At 34.9% G+C, this 12,819-nt stretch overlaps 1 long non-coding RNA gene across 1 annotated transcript; it reads left to right on the top strand.

Moving 5' to 3' along the window:
• Window positions 1-267: 267 nt before the first annotated feature.
• On the top strand, window positions 268-4,946 carry LOC110923058. Its single transcript, XR_002583678.2, has 4 exons — window positions 268-2,682; window positions 2,757-2,797; window positions 2,970-3,047; window positions 3,601-4,946. It is a non-coding gene; the product is annotated as an uncharacterized LOC110923058 (long non-coding RNA).
• Window positions 4,947-12,819: the final 7,873 nt, after the last annotated feature.

Genomic DNA, 12,819 nt, shown 5'->3' with positions numbered 1-12,819 from the left:
AGAGTGGGTCTTCTTAGTTTGGATTTTCCTATGGATAAATTACACTTTTCGTCCTTTATGTTTGTATCGGATTGCAATAGATAGCCTTTAACTTCAATAATTACAGTCATAGTCTTTTTTTTATAAAACCATTACACCCTACGTCCTTTGCCTATAACCTGGTTAAAATTTTCAGTTAATTTTGGCATATGCAAGGCACATGAGGGTACTTTCGTAATTTTACACACATATATTTTTAAACCAAAAACTCATTTCTTTTCTCTTGCCTTTTTCTATTTCTGTATCACTCTCTCTACTAAATCAAAGAATCTCAATCATCACACCACCACCACCGGAAGTATACCGCCGGAGATCTTGAGAATATTTAGCGGTTTCCGGTAACGAGCTCACCGGAAGTATCCCACCGGAGATCGTGAGAAGCCCAAATCAGTTTTAGACGGAAGATCTCATATTCAACGGTTGAGTTGTAACGACCGGCGAGTATCATATGCCATTAATACAAATACGGCGTCAATACATATTCTAGCTTTCCGGTCAGAAAAGCCCTCTTTGTCGTCTTCCAAATCCCCCAAGATATTTATTCCTACACTTTTCTCTACCTTCATCACACTTTAAAACCCTAAATTCTTCAAATCCTTCACAAATCATGTCCTCACTCTGCGATTTCTGCAACCAGAGATCCGTTGTACTCTACTGCAAAGCCGATTCAGCCAAACTTTGTTCAGATCTGCGACAACTGCGGACTGTGGGCTCACCGGAGAAGTTCCGGCGAAAATCGGTAACCTTCAAACGTTAGATAGACTTTTTCTACAAGTTAATGGCTTACTGTGTTGTTATCAAAAGAGCTTGGAGTCCTAAAAAGTTTGAAGTCTGTGGATATTTCTAATAATATGTTTTCCGGTGAGATACCGGATGAGTTTAGGGATTTGTCATAAGATATACAAAGAATACATTGTTTTGAAAATTAATAGTGAAACATGTTGGAAGTGTTACAGTTGTGGGAGAATAATTTTACCGGAAGATTTGGGGTAGAATGAGAAGTTGCAGGTTCTTAATTTAGAGAGAGAAATGAGAGAGAGAGAGAGAGAGAGAGAGAGAGAGAGGTGAGATGAAGAGAGGAGATTATGTTTTATTTTTTAATTTTTTTAAATCAGATTTGTTTTATCTTACAATCTTTTTAGGATAATGAGTAAAATTACAAAAGTACCCTCATGTATCTTACACATGCCATACTTAACTAAAAAATTTAACTAGGTTATGGGCAAAGGATGTAGAATGTAATGGTTTTTTATAAAAAAAAGGACTGACTGTAATTATTGAAGTTAAAGGCTATCCATTGCAATACGATACAACCATAAAGGACGAAATTTGTAATTTATCCTTTTCCTATTTAAAAAAGGTGAGTTTGTACAAAAACGGTCCTTGTAATTATAAAAGTTCATAAGTAAAATCAAAACTTTGTTAATCTATAGATTTGGGTTTCTTATATTTTTAAAACTTTAAGTAAACTTGTAAAACTTAATAAATTCTGTTTATAGTTTTTTAGTTAGGGTACAAATGAAATGGAAATAAAATGGGTTAAAAAAATAGAGTGATGGAGTATCCTAGTTGTTACATAAATAAATTCAATTTTTCGCTCTCCACTTTAAATGTGTACACCCTAAAGAAAATTGAGTTTGAACAAAACACACACAGCCAACAAAGCCATATAGAAAAATAAACTAATAGTGTGATGACAAAGCAATGACAAAAATCATTTAAGGCGTCTACACAAATTATGGTGCAACTTTATTGACCACGGTCTAATGACATGTGAAGCTAATAAAGGGATTGTACAAATAGTTGGTGGGTTAACGCTTGTTTGGAAAAGGCTCGCTTGAAGTTGGTCCAGTAACAGGCCGAGTTTGGCCTGCTTAAATTAAGGCTATCTAATAGTTTTTTTATTGCTCAAATAAAAGGCTTTCAATTTTTGGGATACAACTTTAGACCATTATCTTGTCCAAACAAAACCAATATATTTGAACCAAGCTGAGCTAAAGCTTAAGTTTTTAGCTCAGTTTAAACTTCAATTCGATCCTAAGCTGCGCTCGACTCATAAACAACCCTAGATTACAAGCAGTAATAACAACAGCCATGCCTTAGACCATCTACATCACTATGCATGGTTTAGTGGCTTAGTGCCTTTAGCCAATGTGGCAATGCCCTTCCAAGGGTTTGCAATCGACTATTTTGACCTTGGATGATTTCCCTTGCACAAGGGTCGCATCCGTTAGAGCATTCTCATCCAGTCCATCAAAGTGACCCTTATTTTTAAAATATTAAAAAACTTTCTAAAAACTCACTCCAACCTGTCCACTATAACTATACCCTACCTTTAAATATTAAAAAAAACTACAGTAACTTTTTATACATAAAAAGCTACTGTACCTCTCTATTTCCAACAACCACATCTCATTTCATCTTCTCCCGCCCCTCTCCTCCTACACGTCGATTACCGGCAACAAATTCAACAAAACTACTGCACTTGCAAGGTTCGGATTTGAGGGTTTCTATTTGAAAACACTTCCGATTTGTAAACATTGGCAATGATACGGCTTCGGTTGGAAAGTAAGGTTCCGATATTTTGCTATCAGTGAAAGTGTCAACCGATTCATCCTTCAAATCTCCATCTGAATGCTTTCTGTAAGCTTCTTTTTATTCAATTTTTTTTTGGATTTTGAGTTTTTAGTCTTAGTTCAGAAGTGTATAAAACTCAGGTTTTGGATTTCGAAGGGTTGCTGAAGAACTAAACAAGCAGGTATGATTCTTCCTCTGTTTTATGTTTGTGTATCCAAAGATTGTAGAGTTTGTGATGTGAATGCTAGGAAAAGTAGCTGTAAGTATAAAGTGTATGATTTGATTGCATCCCACTTAAATGAGGATGATTTGTGTACCAATTTCATGAATTTATGTGTTGATTTGTTGAACAGAGTGTGATTAGTTGTAAAATTGAGGATGGTGTTGAAAGGAGGGAGGTTCTTAAATGCTTTGGGGCTGCCATTAGCCTGGTAATTGTGCTACTGTTTGATACTTTTTTTAGTTTTATCACCATTCTTGATGGTTCATCTTTACTTTTTGAAAACTTTAATCAAAATGTTATTCATGTATTGGGACAGTTCTTGAGTTTGTGTCCTAATGGGTCGGGTCTTGTTGTCGGGTTGGGCCTTATCTTCTATCTAGCATTCCCGAACCTGAACATGACCTGCTAGGGGTGTTCATGGTCAGTTTTGAAGAAAAAGACATACCGAACATGACGGCTTTGACGATTGGTTTTAATGGTTTAACAGGTTTAGGCGAAAAAATTATTTAAAAAAAAGCATAATATAAATTAACTTGTAAAAAGTTACAAAGATGTTCATGAGTATAAGATAATATATATACAGAACTTTTATTCCTAAAGTGAAAAAATATAATAAAAAATAAATGTTAAGCGACCGGTTCAGTTTATACGGCTGGTTCCAAACCAGCTACTACCAAATCGTGAACTGGACCGTATATATTTCAAACCGGCACTTTTTGGCGTTTATAACAATTTTTTACTTATAACATGTATGATGACAGGTTGAAATTAATTGCACGTTTGATCAAATGGTTCGTACATTCTTTCGCAAGTTGTTGAGATACCTATCTTCGGATGATGATAGCGATGACGATCTTTATGAGGATGTCGAAGAACAATGTACCCGCAAACGTCGTAAATTTATTCGACGCAATCATATTCAGGGACATGAGCGTTTATATCGTGATTATTTTGCATAAAATCCGGTATATCCCTCGAATCTATTTCGACGAAGATTTCGGATGAGTCGTCCTCTATTTCTCTGTATTCTAAATGAGGTAGTGGCTAACGAGCCATACTTCGTCCAAAGAAGAGATAATATCGGAAGACTCGGTTTATCTTCTATGCAAAAGATAACAGCGGCACTTAGAATGTTGGCCTATGGGGTTAGTGCTGATTTTATGGATGAATGCATACGCATCGGTGAAAACACTGCAATAGAGAGTCTTAAAAAATTCTGTGAGACGATAGTAAGTATTTTTTTCATCTGAATATCTACGGTCACCAAACACAAATGATGTTACCCTATTACTTGCTGTTGCGGACCAACGAGGATTCCCCGGAATGCTCAGAAGCATTGACTGCATGCATTGGAAGTGGAAAAATTGTCCCACAGCCTGGAAAGGTATGTACTCTAGCCACATTCGTGAACCTACTATTATTTTGGAGGCGGTTGCTTCATATGATCTTTGGATATGGCATGCATTTTTTGGTATGCCCGGTTCACATAACGACATTAATATGTTAAAGAGATCTTCTGTTTTCACGGAACTTGCACAAGGGCGTGCTCCACCAATCAATTACACAGTCAATGGCCACGACTATACTATGGGGTATTACCTTGCAGATGGTATTTATCCTATGTGGCAAACTTTTGTAAAAACGATTCCATCACCAAGAGGGAACAAGAATAAACATTTTGCAAAAGTACAAGAATCTGCAAGAAAAGATGTCGAGCGAGCATTTGGTGTACTTCAACAACGATTTGCAATCATTCGAGGACCTTCACGAATGTTCAAATTGAAGTTACTAACAAATATAATGAAAACATGTGTTATTCTTCATAACATGATCATTGAAGACGAACGTGATGATGGTGATAGTCTTAACGTTGAGTATGATCAACTTGACGATGATATCCCTGAATTGTCGCGCACTCAAACAAATGAGTTTATGGACTTCATCCGACGTCGTCTTCATATTAAAGATAGCTCGGCACATCATCAGCTTCAAGAAGACCTAATTGAACATCAATGGCAACTCTATTCCCAATAATAAACGATGTCACACTATATTAGATTGTTTTGTGAATATTATGAGTTTGATTTAGAAATATGTTATGTGATGATACCTAAGTTAAAGCTGCAGAATTTTATAAAATGTCATCCTAGTGTTGCTTCTTTAAATCATACCTGGGGATTGCCATTTTGTTTGGAAAATTTTTGTTATGGGTCAAATAGTTCAGATCATACATTCGACTTTGTTGGTTTATGATAATAATTATTAGTATAACTTCTATCATAAAAAAGTTATTAGAATAAATTTTAGAAGAAAATATAATAAGACAAAATAGATAGTAGTTAAAATTGTAAATTGGAGAAAGAGAAGAAATGATTAAAAAAAGAATATAGACATATGTATGGGGTGTTGGATGTGGAAGGTTTTTTAAAATATGATGAGTAAACTGCTATTTTGGTTTCTGTGGTTTGATATTTTTGCCACTTTAGTCTAAAACTTAAACTTTTTGCATCTGGATCCCTGTGGTTTCAATTTTATTGCCATTTTGGTCCAAAAATGAAATCAGGTCATATTTATCTTATAAAATCCTGCTTTTTTTGTCCTTTTCCGCAGGGGCAAATGATCATTTCTTTTTTATAAATAAATACCTTATTTTATAAGACAAACATGACCTGATTTGCCCCTGAGGAAAATGATAAAATTGCAGGATTTTATAAGACAAATATGAGCTGATTTCATTTTTGGACCAAAATGGCAATAAAACTCAAACCACAGGGACCTAGATGTAAAAGGTTTGAGTTTTGGACTAAAGTGGCAAAAGTGACCAAACTTTAGGGACCAAAATGGCAGTTTACTCAAATATGATATAAATTTTAAAAAGTAAGCATTTTTAGTTAAATTATAAGGGTAAAGATGGTGGATTAGATCTGAATGCTCTTAGTAAATGTGGGGCCAAGGTAAGTTTAGAGGGATTTTTCTTCAAATAAACATTTGGTATGCGTTAATAATTTGTATATCATATGCATTAATGACTTGTATATCACATTTATTTTTAATTTAATTTTAAATCAAATTGGTTGTAGTAATTTTAATAACACAAATACGTAATATTCAAATTTTAATAACATTAGCTTATATATCTATACACCAATATTTTATTTCTTTTATACAAAGTATTTGTTTATTACAATGTATTAATTAAAGTTTTTATGAATAATTTTATTTGGTATAAAAAATAAGTTGATTATAAAACATGAAGGTAAAAATTGGTGATGATATGGAAATATAAGGATTTATAAGAATGTGTGTAGGGATGGAAAGAAAATGTGTTTTTTATAAAATATTATTGTTAATTAATCTGACGTAAAGCGGAATTGACGTGTTTGTTAGTGTGTTTAGCTCCAGCAATGTTGATAATCTCAAAAAGTCTAAAATATGAAGGTGAATGAAAAGGAAAAAAGAAAAATGACGCCCGATATCATGTCGACAGTGAAAAAATGCCGCAAGAGTACAGATAAATTATAACTTATATTATAAATTAGGTATTTTATATATTATTAATTAACTACAACTAAAATACACCTATCAAATATAAAATGATAAAAAAAAACTAGATCTGATTATTATAATGTACATTTATATTCCTAACAAGTTTAAGAACCCGCGAGTTTCGCGGGTGGCTTAACACAAACATATAATATCTACTGGCATTGAGATGAACTTTGTAATGAAAGGAATTTTCAATATAAACGTATAAAAATGATAGTGAAATTAAAAAGTATAGATAAATGAGTACATGAAACAAACCTATGATCACGTAGGAGATGTTGTATCTTAGTCTCCTTCCCGATTTAAGAGCGGATGGTCATAACACTGCCACCACCCCATAACACAACCTTCTTACCCGTTGCCGTCTCCGAACACGACACCGCCATCACAAAAACCACCACTGCCACCGTCACCGCCACCACAACAAAACCACCTAACCGACAAAGGCGATTCTAGGGTTCCGATGACGACATCAAGGTTTTAGGTCCCGTTTCAGATCACGAGCGCGAGTCATATTTATGAGTAAGCCATCGGTAGTTGTTTTAGTTTGTTGGCGTTTAATTAAAGTTCCGTTTCTATTTAACAATCGGGACCTCCTATTACCGCTTCGTTTTATTATTAGCAATTGGGGATCTCATGATTTAAATGGAGGAAGCAAAGAATGAATGTGAAATGGATCAAGAGAGAGGAGTTGATTTTTTACAGTGAAATATAGAAAGTGAAGGAGATGATTATGTGATGTTGGCGCGGCGGCAGTGTTGTGATGGTCGTTATGTAGAGAGATGGATCTATGATGGTGGTTTGCGGTGGTGGTTGAATAGAGAAAGAATGCTGGTGTAATAAATGAGGATTAGTGTATTACCCAGAAAAGGACGAAAAAAAAAACAAAACTAAAAAGATCAAAGTGCAAAATCAAAAGCAGGGACCAGGAGGCAAAGCTGATGGGAAACCACACCGACTTTGTCTTTTAAGATAGTATAGAATATATAAAAAAATAAATGTAAAAAAGAACTAAAATATTTTAAGATTTAAAAAGAAAAAAATGTTGATATTGCACCCTTACTAAGAACATCTAGAAAGGATATAGACAAAAATGGATCTAGTCATAACTGCTAAGCCAACTTGTTTAGGCCTGGTCCTTTGAAAAACAAAGCTTGTTAAAGCATTAAGTCCCGATATAATCTCAGTCAATTACATATCAAACGCCTTAACAAAGCAAAAGGCCAACTTCTCAGAGCTAAGATATTACAAAAAATAAGTTGCGTGTCACATGGAGCAAGAGAATCCCCCTAGCACGGTCACGAGGCGCCTAGGAGCAGTAAGACATATCCATTTAATCTGCAAAATGTAACATATTAAAGTGTTATTAAAATGCCACTTTAGTGAAAGTTGGAGAGCCAAAAAATGTACGCTTACATTGGAAGAGAAAGGTTGTACAGAAGTTGTGACCAACTGCAATAACAAAAGGTGTCAATATTTTCTGTTAATTATAACACGGCCCAAAAAGATAATTTTTAAAACGTAATATCGAACCGTTATCGTGTAGACAATGCACCAAACTATGGTTGCTTGTTGGTTGCTTTTGGTCTCACAATATACGCCCTCCCAAATTTAACGATTCGCCTAGCGGTACTACTACTTGAAATCCATTGGAAACATTAATCAAAGACTTTCGCAACAATCCTTTGAATACGAAACATTCAAACACCATCATTAGTTGTACTACTACTTGAATACGCAACACAATAAAGCACGGGATAAGCTCGGTACCAACCGGTACCGAAAATCCCAAAAAATGGGTACCAGTACGGAGCGGAGCATTATATGGTAAATACCGGTACTGAACTGATACCGAAAACGTAAAATGTCATTACCAAAAATCGAGTCGGCTCTAAAAATTCGGTACCGGTTCCGAACCGGTACCATTTGCCCATCCGTAATAATAGCTTTTTCCTTCACATATAAATTGCTCAGTTTTGAAGTAAAAAACTTAGATATAACCTACAAAGAATGATTAAACTCAGCAAGTTATTACATATGGTTCAACGAATGTAATCGGCTACATCTGGTTCATTTGCTCTCGTACCCGCATAATCAAATTCATGAAAGTGTATTAGTTCTCATTACAAAGCTCGTACCCTGCATAATCAAATTCATGAAAGTGTATTAGTTCTCATTACAAAGCAACAAACTACTGTACTGGATAACTGCATAAACTTACCATTTTTTATTGTTTACATGAATGCTTAAGTGGTATTTGTAGCTTACCAATAGCTTTTGGTCTGCCGTTATTAACCCATGAGGTACTGCCAGTTTTTACATATGTTGTAAGAGCTGGTTGGGTGAGCGTCAAATCGCTTCGGGTCAAATCTCATACATATAAGTATGTGCTGGATTAATATGACGCGTTTTTGGTTTAATCTTGTCTGAATCACTAGTGATATTGTGGGGAACTATTGTAGTAGTTTGCATTATTCAGCCGTATGAATTATTTTAGTGCAAAAGTCGATCTTACTAAAGCTGACCATGAATTTCGCATATACCATCAGCCATTTAAATGTGCAAGTGGCTCAGACCTTCAACAGTTCTTCAAAACCAAATAAACACCTAGCAAGAAAGGCTAACTTGCTTAGATCTGACATATCAAGTGGATTAAGCTAAAAGCTTGAAATAAAAAGTAAACATGTCAAATGGGTCAAACAGACCGGAAGCCATAAGAAGTGTCGTTCAAATTCTCACAGACTGAGAAAGATTTTGTAAGTTATATTTTGCATATTATAAATTTAGATTTCAAAGAAATGGATAAAAAGAGTGATTGTAGGTTGGCCCAACACGTTCTGACCCGCACTTAATAAATTTTAATTATAAACTATATTTTGTTAAGTTATATTTTGCATATTATAAATTTTAGATTTCAAAGAAATGGAGTGATTGTAGGTTGGCCTAACACGTTCTGGCCCGCACTTGATAATTAACCGTTTTGACTCATTACTAAACCAACCATTCAGTCACCTTCACCAAATAGGCTAAATAAGATAATTTCTTGTAAAAAAACTTTGTTGTTTAGGTTGTGTGATACCCAAAACCGCTAACTACCCATGTGTTGGCACCAATAGAGGTTGGAACTGAAGACGAACAAATAAGAAATGTCCATCAGTCAACGTAATTTAAGTAGGCGGGCAATAGATGGGTATGAGTTTAATGATAGGATGTAGTGGTAACATGAATGAGATGGATTTCTAAACCCAGATCCAACACCATCCCTTAAGTTCATAGTGTGGGTCAGGTCGGGTCAGGCCGACCCACAAACAGTCTCTTTCTTTTTTTAAATTTTGTTTATATAACTACCATGAAAAAACAGAATAACTACAGTATTACAGAAATAAACCTCAGAGTAAAGTGCACAGATGGTCCATGTGGTTTATCAAAAATTTAGATTTGGTCCCTACATTTCCAAAAGTACATGGATGGTCCCAATGGTTTGCACTTTGTAACGCATTTAGTCCCCAACCAACAAATCTAAAGGTTTTAGCAGGTCCAAGTTAGGGACTAAATGCGTTACAAAGTGCAAACCACAGAGACCATCTATGTACTTTTACAAAAAGGTGGGGACTAAATGCGTTAGAAAGTACAAACCACAAGGACCATACGTGTACTTTTGAAAAGATATGGACCAAATCCAAAATTTTAATAAATCCTGCGGGCTATTCGTGTACTTTTTATGCACTTTGAATGACTTCAGGTGATTTTCAATTCATTTCATTCATTTTTGTTTTAGCTAAAAATAATATTTTTTACCCAAATTGAGGTCAAAACAATCACCTCTATCTTCTTGTTTTGACAAACAATGCATGTGACATACGATGTAAATGTGCTAATAAAAAAACACACACACAGTGGGAGGGAGAGATAGAGAAAGGACCTTGGACAGTGCAAACAGTTGAGAGTGCATGCCAATCTGATCATGGTTGAATTTGGCCCAAGTCGTTCCAATAGAGAAACAAAACACCAGAATGGCTTCTGATTCATCCTTCAAATAATATTGGAGACAGTAGATCACTCATGCGGTCATGCCTTAACAAAATTATGATATTTATTAGCAAAAAGATTGGGTATATCTACTGGGAGTGAAAGCATATGCTTTTACATAGGAACCAACATATCTAAAACATAAGTAGAGTAAATCAGTTGAACAAAAAACTTTAAAAAGTAAATCAAAATAGTAAAGACCGATATCAACTATTTACTTATCAACGGGTAGGTCAAATTGGGTTACCTTTTTACAATCTTTATATCTCAAACAACGCCTTAGAAGCTCCTAAGTCAACCTGGCAAAAGCACAATAAGCTTTACCAGTTATAGCTAGCTGAAAGAAGATTTATGGTGAATTTATTAAGTCCTTCCATTTAACCTGCCACACAATGAAGATGACTTTAACCAGTAACAATGCTAAATTAGGAATAGGTCTCATCAAAACTGTAATTATTAATTACAATTGTTCTTGTATCCTCAGGCATGCCATCTAATATATTGTGTAGAGATTGATATATGAACATGATATAAAGTTAAAGAGAGGATGTTCCAGTTTGACGTATTAATGGACCATAAGCTTCTATCATCGAGTCAAAAATCTAAAAGGCTCAGATCTGACATGGGTACAACATAAGTTGCCACGCCAAATGTCAGAGCAACATCACAGCCGTAAAGGTGTATAAACAAACAACTTCTAGGTTCTTTATACATTGTATAGTAAAATTTTGAACAAAATTAAATTAAATCTCATGAACCACGTATCTTTTGACAACACGATACTCGCCTTACTCCTTACGGAAGAAGTAAAGCTTACCCATGACATGAAGTATTACAGGTCAATGTAAACCAAAAGCACACAGAAGTAAGCCCAGAACCCCTAATATTATTTTCAAATCCCATATACATCACATATTTTGATATATGCATACATACATAACAAAAAGGTAAGGATTATATGATGTATAAACTATAAACAAACGTACCCTTGAAATTAATCATGGGAATCTGCAATTTTTAGCCAAAAAAATTAATTGAAAGCCACCATTGCTGCAAACAGAAACCATGAACCAAACAAAGGTAAATACCGTTAGGGCTCTACAAAAAAAGAACGAACACGTAACCAAAGAATAATGGGCAACGAACCAATGAAATCCTGAATGATGAAGCGAAGAAAGACGTAAACCCTCTCTTTAGGCTATGATCCCAGCTCTAAGCTGGCCGAGATATCATCGTCGACGGAACTGTAGGGAGCAGAGATGTTCCAGATCTCTGTCTCTAATCTCAATGGTGATGAAGTTGCAGAACAAAAATCCGAAGAAAGACACCTAGTTGGCAACAAATTTGTTTCTCTCTTTCCTAAGATATACACACGTGGAGTGAAAGCAAGTAGAATGCGGCAAAGTATTTAGATAACACGTAGCAAACTCAACCTTACAGTTTTGATGTTTTTATGGTTCAGCCCAGTTTAGAACTTGTAACCAGTCGGGTAGACCATTACACCATGTTTGAGTGTTCCTTCCATATCGAGTTCCTCCTCATTCGCATGAATTCTGAACTCATAGTTTTGTTATGTTAAGTTATGTTAGTGGGTCAAATCAACCGACCCGTATTGATAAGAAATCGATTCCAACACAAATCCCTTACCAATCTAGTCACATCTAATATCTAGTCTTTATGTCCTGAAGTAACAATGTTTACATCTAATAATCCATTCCAGGCTTAAAGCCAAAAGTAGACTCCTTATGATGCGTGAGTACCATAAAGATAAAGAAAAAGCCGAAAACCGTACCTCCAAGTGAACATTTTGGTTTGGTTACTGGTGCTCGACTGAATTTGAGAGACCGCTTCTTCCCCTCTTGCCTTATTTCGACAAACCATGTATACAGTTGCTCCTCTGGTATCATATTCAAAACAATAAAAAAATGAAACATTTGAGAATCCATGCAAAATACTGTCTGTCCAAGAAAATTAATCGAACATTAGACTCTCAAATTCAAACATAATACTCTCTTGTCAGTGTTATTAAAAATCCTTTTTTGTCAATTATAGATTATTAAGAAAAATTACAACTTTTTAATAAGATAAAATACCTCGATGCAAGACCTTACACAGTGGCATAACTGATTCCAGAATTAGCTCCGGTAACTATGCAATTCTTTCCATCTATTCGTCTAACCATATCTTCTGGATTAAAATTCATCTAGCCAATTCTTTCCATCTACATCAACAAATATCCCCTTATTCTAAGAATTTGATATCTCACATATCAAAGTACAATACCTAAATTGAGCAGCTAGATCGATATTATTCAACTTCAATCTCTTTCACACATGCATGTATGCTAGTAATTTCTCAAAAATCCGCATATCATCAATTAGAGGATAAGGCATATCAAACTTAAC

This window comes from Helianthus annuus, chromosome 17, assembly GCF_002127325.2.
Source record: "Helianthus annuus cultivar XRQ/B chromosome 17, HanXRQr2.0-SUNRISE, whole genome shotgun sequence".
In the NCBI taxonomy this organism is placed as follows: Eukaryota; Viridiplantae; Streptophyta; class Magnoliopsida; order Asterales; family Asteraceae; genus Helianthus; species Helianthus annuus.
The sequence above is the reverse complement of the archived record's forward strand: the minus strand, read 5'-3'. Positions and strand labels throughout refer to the sequence as shown.